The following is a 7,500-nucleotide window of genomic DNA, read 5'->3' as shown; positions in this document are numbered from 1 at the left end:
CGGCCAGTTTAGAGAATTAGAGGAATTTATTTGTGGTGATAGAAATTCATTTCTCGGTATAATGTGGTTCGGATTCCACAATAAACTGTAGGTCCCGTTGCTAGGTAACCAACTGGTTCTTAGCCACGTAAAATAAGTCTAACCCTTCGGGCCAACCCTAGGAGAGCTGTTAATCAGCTCAGTGGTTACACTAAGGTATGCTTAACTTTACATAACGAAAAATAATTAACTGACTGATCGGTTCATTGGCGACTTAATTACAAGGTCACTGCCATAAACAATGTTATATAGCATTTATAAACCTGTCACATTAAAAAAGGTATTACTGATCTATACGGGCGAGAACACAACAATCCTCTGGATCGAATGCTGCTTCCTTATCGGCGATAAGTGTTTACAAGCGCTTACAATATTAGCGATAAAGCGATACAAAAATGCGATAATAAATACCAATATTTCTTTACATCTCTCGACACTAGATAGTGTCAGTTATTACCAAACAGATTGGCAGTGTAACTGAGTCTACTTTGCTGGTTCCTGTAAATGATTTTACAGTAAAATGACGATTATGTTTTTGTTTACAAAGGACAAATTTGTAAAACACCGCACACTTAATTCTTCTAGGACTTCGAATTATTTAGGGAAACTGACATTTACAGTAAAATGATGATTACATTTTTGTTTTCATATAACAAATTTGAATATAAAAAAAGGACATTTCCTTCTTTCGTTACAATGAGTTATTTCGGAAAACTCTGATTTTGTTATAATGCTATTTTATAATGGGAAGATATCGGGCATTCTATGCTGATACCCGGGCATTATAAATAAATATACAAAACTCTTCGGTACGAATCCAAAATCATGCCAAATTTTTTTTTTTAAATCTTCCTTGGCCCATAGCCAACACGTCAACAAAATTTCAGTAAATTTAGCAAAACATTTTTTGAGGCATCGGAACTCATGCCTCTGAAAAGTTTCAGAAATATTAAAATAAAAATAGTTTTCTCATTTGCATTCTGGTCGTAATTTAAGCAAATCTTCCTTGGCCTACAGCTCACCCCTTCCCAAAATATTATTGAAATACATCCAGAACTTTTTAAAATATCTTGTGCATAGAGAAGAAGGCGAATATGAAAATCCTCCATTATCAATAAATCAATCAAGTCTTTATCAACGGAGGAGAACTGCTTGGTCACGAGAGAGAGAGAGAGAGAGAGAGAGAGAGAGAGAGAGAGAGACGGTGTAACGCAAAATAAACGCGAGACAAAACCCGTAGTAGTAAAAGAGACTCTTACTCTACAGACTCTTACAATTCGTTCATCCCTCAGTGTGAGTATGCCTTTGATGTCTAAGAGTTGCTAACGCATCTTCCGGTATATTTTGCATCTTCCAGTCTTGGATGGTCTGGGATGCATCTTAGATATTTGTCGAGCTTATTCTTAAACACATCTACGCTCACTCCTGTTATGTTCCTCAGATGAGCTGGTAGCGCGTTGAATAGACGCTGCATTATCGATGCTGGTGCGTGGTGGATTAATGTCCTGTGTGCTTTCCTTTAATTTTCCTGGTATAGTTTTTGGCACTATTAATCTACCTCTGCTTGCTCTTTTTGATAATTTTAGTTCCATGATATTTTCGGTAATTCCTTCTATCTGTTTCCATGCTTGAATTACCATGTATCGTTCTCTTCTCCTTTCAAGACTATATAAATTTAAGAATTGTAGTCTTTCCCAGTAGTCAAGGTCCTTAACTATTCTAGCTGTAAATGACCTTTGTACACTCTCTGAGCAATATCCTTTTGGTAGTGTGGGTACCATATTATATTGCAATATTCAAAGTGGACTACGAACGTACGTTTTATAAAGCATAATCATGTTCAGCTTTTCTTGTTTTGAAGTGCCGGAACAACATTCCCATTTTTGCTTTGCATTTTGCCAATAGAATTGCTATTTGTTCATTGCATAACATATTCCTATTCAACATCACACAAGGTCTTTAACTGCTTCCTTGTTTGTGATTGTCTCATTATTAGGTCCTTTATATGCATATAGCATTCCTACTTTATCACCATAGTTCATTGATTCAAATTTATCAGAGTTAAATACCATCCTATTTATCTCTGCCCATTTATATATTTTATTTAGGTCTCTTTGTAGCGAGTTCCTATCTTCATCACAAGCAATTTCTCTACTTATTCTTGTGTCATCTGCGAAACTTCTTACTACTGAGTCCTTAACATTACTGTCTATGTCTGCAATCATAATCACAAACAGCAACGCAGCTAACACCGTACCCTGTGGTACACCGGATATTACCGTAGCTTCATCCGATTTCTCATCGTTTGCAATCACTATCTGTTTTCTGTTTTGCAAAAATTCTTTTATCCATCTTCCTACTTTGTCAACAATGTTATGTTTTCTAATTTTTTTCGCTAATATATTATGATCTACCTTGTCAAAAAGCTTTTAAAGTCTAGGTAAACCACATCTGTATCTTTTCATTTATCATATTTTTATATATGCTTTCATGGTGGACTAACAGTTGGGTTTGTGTACTTTTTCCGGGAGAGAGAGAGAGAGAGAGAGAGAGAGAGAGAGAGAGAGAGAGAGAGAGAGAGAGAGAGAGAGAAGAGATGGAAGATGATGTAGATAATATACAGATAAGACTGAAAGGGCACAGAAATGAGAAGAGAGAGAGAGAGAGAGAGAGAGAGAGAGAGAGAGAGAGAGAGAGAGAGAGAGAGAGGGACGGGACGGTAAAGCAAAAGATGTAGATTTATAGACAAAATTGATAGGGCAAAGAAATGAGAGAGAGAGAGAGAGAGAGAGAGAGAGAGAGAGAGAGAGAGAGAGAGAGAGAGAGAGAGAGAGAGAGAGAGAAACTGTTAGGCAACTCCCATTATGATTCATACAATCATAAATAAAATATTTTTCCCTGTTCTCCTAGTACTTTGTCTGACAGCAAAGTCACTTCCCGGATGATGGCTAATGACGCCATCTTTGACAGTCGACTTCTCAAAGTAATAATTCAAAATGGCGTTTCTGTTGACTTCCGTAAATTAACAGAATATTGTCCCTGTTTTCCGTACAAGATTTGGTTGTAGTATTTCAATAATAATAATAATAATAATAAAGTTTTACAATCCCGCTAAACACGAAAGAATAAAGATGAATTCCACAGGGGAAGGGGTTAAAGGTGGTTAGTTGACTAAGGTTGGTCGCAGCCACATGAAAGAAATATATATATATACATTTTATATATACATATACATATATACACGCACATATGTATGTATGTGTATATATATATAAATATGTATGTATATTTTTTTTTCCTGACACCCGAATGTACCTCCCCCAAATATAAAATCTCTTGTAAACAAAACAAAAATAAAAACGAAACTAGACATTAATAGCAAATCCTAATCATATCATTACAAGAGATGGCCCCCACAATAAAAAGAAAATTGGCGGGGTGGGGGGGGTTACTTTTTGGCGAGTCTATATATAAACACGAAACGGCTAATTTCATCGATCTCTGCAACCCATCTCTCTCTCTCTCTCTCTCTCTCTCTCTCTCTCTCTCTCTCTCTCTCTCTCTCTCTCTCTCTCTCTCTCTTTTCTGTTCTGTTATTTCTTCGGCTATTTTCCCTCGTCTCTATATCTTTCCCTTGACCACCCAACCTCTCTCTCTCTCTCTCTCTCTCTCTCTCTCTCTCTCTCTCTCTCTCTCTCTGTGTTCTGTTATTCCCTCGTGGCTATTTTCTCTCTTGTTCTATTCTTTCCTTTACCTCTCTCTATTCTCTCTTTTCTCTCTTGTCTCTATATCTCTCTCTCTTTCCTCTCTCTCTCTCTCTCTCTCTCTCTCTCTCTCTCTCGTTATTTCATCGGCTATTTTCTCTCGTCTCTATACCTTTCGCTTTATCGCCCCCTCGTCTCTTCTCTCTCTCTCTCTCTCTCTCTCTCTCTCTCTCTCTCTCTCTCTCTCTCTCTCGTCTGTTCTGTTATCCCTTCGGCTATTTTCTCTCTTATCTCTATATCTTTTTTGCTTTACCTCCCCTCTCTCTCTCTCTCTCTCTCTCTCTCTCTCTCTCTCTCACTCTCTCTGTTATTCCTCTCTCTCTTGTCTCTATATCTCTTTACCTCTCTCTCTCTCTCTCTCTCTCTCTCTCTCTCTCTCTCTCTCTCTCCTGCTCAAACTAGAAGGTCAAGACTCACGTAAAGAGGCAATGGAAGACTCAGGTACAAGACTCGGGTGATTTATACCTCGTCTGAAGTTCATTATAACTTTATATACATTTATATAACCTTAATTATTCATAGGTTATGGGCTGAGGTACATTTTCAGATTTTTCAGTTATTTATGGATTATATAATGGTTTATGATCGTATTGTATATATTGATTATTTATGTTTTGTAATATTATATCGATTGTATCTTACCTATTTACAGTAGATTAGATATCTATCTGTTTATCTAACTATATATATATATATATATATATATATATATATATATATATATATATATATATAAATATATATATATATATATATATATATATATAAATGTGCTATATAAAAATATTTATACACATACATATACATACATACATATATATATACATATGTGTATGTGTGTGTGTGTGCAGTGGCACTCAGGTTCCAACTTCTTTTATGACTTGTATGGCCTAGAGGGGAGCGCCCTTGCCTTTTAATTGAAAGACCTTGGTTCGATCCTGATGTGAGTCAGAAATTTATTTCCGCTCCACACGTGATTGTGTGTTGATTATTTCTATATATATATATATATATATATATATATATATATATATATATATATATATATATATATATATATGTATGAATGTATATTTTTTATCTATAGTCTATACCTCAATTATTTATATTTCACGTGAACTATTTTCTGTTCCTCCTACCTATTCAGTAAGTTCAATGTCCATATGTTGCTCAAGTGAAGGGACGAAAACACCGCACGGAACAGGTGTAAAAGACCAAAAAAAAAAAAAGTTGCACAACTGAGCGACAAAAAGATGTCGCCCAAGTGCGAGACACTTGAATGTTGCAGAGAGGAGCGTAAAAACATAAGTGAAATGTCGTATGAACAAGAAAAAAAAAAAACTCTCACAAATAAACGACAAAAAAAGTAAAAAATGAGCCGAAGTTTCTTCGGCGCAATCGAGTTTTCTATACAGCGTACAATCAACGCCACCGAAAATAGATCTATCTTTCGCCACCGAAAATACACCTATCTTTCGGTGGTCTCGGCATAATGCTGTATGAGCCTCGGCCGATGAAACTTTAACCACTGCCCGGTGATGGCATGTCCTATATCGTTGCCAGATGCACGATTATGGCTAACTTTAACCTTAAATAAAAGGAAAACTACTGAGGATAGAGGGCTGCAATTTGGTATGTTTGATGATCAATATACCATTTTGCAGCCCTCTAGCCTCAGTAGTTGTTAAGATCTGAGGGCGGACAGAAAAAGTGCGGACGGACAGACAAAGCCGGCACAATAGTTTTCTTTTACAGAAACTAAAAAACTGTCGCACAAATAAACGACAAAAAAAACCTTGTACCGTATAAACAAGCGACAAAAATGTCGCATTTCCATACGACGACAGCCACAATCGTCACATGAGTGAGCGACAAATAATCCCTTCAATAAGTCATGGTAACGTTACGTAACCCAATCATAGTTCGAAGCGCGTCTTGTAATGCTATCGGTCAAGGTAAGGCGTTACGAGCGGTTACAGAATGCATCTGTATCCGAGATGTAACACCAGGAAGGATGGCTGATACAGGATTGTAACAGATTCAAATGTATTAATATATTCGTCCTTCGCAATATATTCCTTCATTTTGAAAATTTTTTTTCAATTATCCCTTTTAATGAAATTATAAGCTTTCATGCTTTAAGCAAAAAAATTAAATCAATAAAAAACTATATGATTTCCAATACACCATTTCTGCCTAATAAAATATAAATAAATATATATATAATATATATATATATATATAATATATATATATATATATATATATATATATATATATATATATATATATATATAATAAATATAACAGACTTCCATAACACCATTTCAGACTAAGAAAAAATTAGTTAATATAAAACATTACACTTTCATAACACATCTCACACTAAGTCAAAATCTCAGTAACTTAACACCGCTAAAATTCAGTTAAATAGCATCAGTTTGTTGCACACCCACAGACACACTTCTTTCCTTTGCAATTTATTCTTCACAATTGAAAAACTTCCCACTTTTAGGAAAAACCATAAAAAAAACACTTAAAATGGCCTTTTCAGGAAACAAAAAATATAAAAATATATTAATTTAACTGGCGAATGTTTTCAATGTCCGAGTCTATTCCTGCGACACTGAAATACGATATAAGTCAAATAAATTTAGGTGTGTATAAAAACTGCCCACTTTTAGGAAGAAACAAAAAAACTTTAAAAGGCATTTACAGGAACCAAAAATAAGCAAAAAAATTATTTTACTTGTCCAATGTCTTCAATGGCCAAATAATTTTCCCGCGACACTCAAATACGACATAAATTGAATAAATTTTAGCGACACTAAAATAAGAAATAAACTGAATAAATTTTAGCGACACTAAAATACGTAATAAAATCAAATATAGCGACACTAAAAATACGAAAAAAAACTATTTAAATTGAACTGACGTAATATTCCACAAAATCACAAAACATTTCATAGCGCCAAGTCTCAACAAAGACGACAGACACACTGCAAAAGACACTTGAACTCCCACGGGTTAAAACCCCACGGGGTCTAACCACGTTCCCGCGCGCGCGAACTCTCGAGCACTCGTACCTGACGCATCCACACGCGCGCGCACCGATATGATAACAAATCTGGTTAAGGCGCGGTGATGTGGCTCCTTTTATATCTCCCAATAGAGAGAGAGAGAGAGAGGGGGTTGCCAGAGGCGGGAAGGGAAATATCACGCAATCACGGGAAGGAAGCGAGAGAGAGAGAGAGAGAGAGAGAGAGGTCGCGGGAGAAAGGTGTATGGAGTCGAGTATATTTAACAGGAGAATACGGAAGAAGGTTTTAGGGAAATTCCTAGTTAAAGAGCACAGCGGGAGAGAGAGAGAGAGAGAGAGAGAGAGAGAGAGAGAGAGAGAGAGAGAGAGAGAGAGAATATGGAAGTAGTTGTAAATAAAAATTTTTGATTAAAGAGCAGAGCAAAAGAGAGAGAGAGAGAGAGAGAGAGAGAGAGAGAGAGAGAGAGAGAGAGAGAGAGAGAGAGAATAATAAGGAAGCAGTTGTAAATAAAAATTCTTGATTAAAGGGCAGAGCAACAGGGGAAGAGAGAGAGAGAGAGAGAGAGAGAGAGAGAGAGAGAGAGAGAGAGAGAGAGAGAGAGAGAGAAAGAGAGAGGGGGTGGAGGGGATCCGTAGAGAAGTGGCGGAAGATGGATG

At 36.2% G+C, this 7,500-nt stretch overlaps 1 protein-coding gene across 10 annotated transcripts in view; it reads right to left on the bottom strand.

The window, feature by feature from the left end:
• Nt5b (5' nucleotidase B) overlaps nucleotides 1-7,500 on the bottom strand; it is a 163,202-nt gene that overhangs the window by 88,901 nt on the left and 66,801 nt on the right. Inside the window, exon 1 of one of the 10 annotated variants that reach the window (XM_067091498.1) lies at nucleotides 6,890-6,985. The exons of 7 other annotated variants lie outside the window; for them this stretch is intronic. The gene's annotated coding sequence lies outside the window, so the exon portion shown is untranslated. Of the gene's footprint in view, nucleotides 1-6,738; nucleotides 6,986-7,500 lie in introns of those variants that run through there. 2 more of the 10 variants (XM_067091685.1, XM_067091593.1) reach the window with 2 other exon arrangements.

The sequence above is a fragment of the Macrobrachium rosenbergii genome, chromosome 1, assembly GCF_040412425.1.
Source record: "Macrobrachium rosenbergii isolate ZJJX-2024 chromosome 1, ASM4041242v1, whole genome shotgun sequence".
Lineage (NCBI taxonomy): Eukaryota > Metazoa > Arthropoda > Malacostraca > Decapoda > Palaemonidae > Macrobrachium > Macrobrachium rosenbergii.
This window is presented reverse-complemented; position numbering and strand designations above follow the sequence as displayed.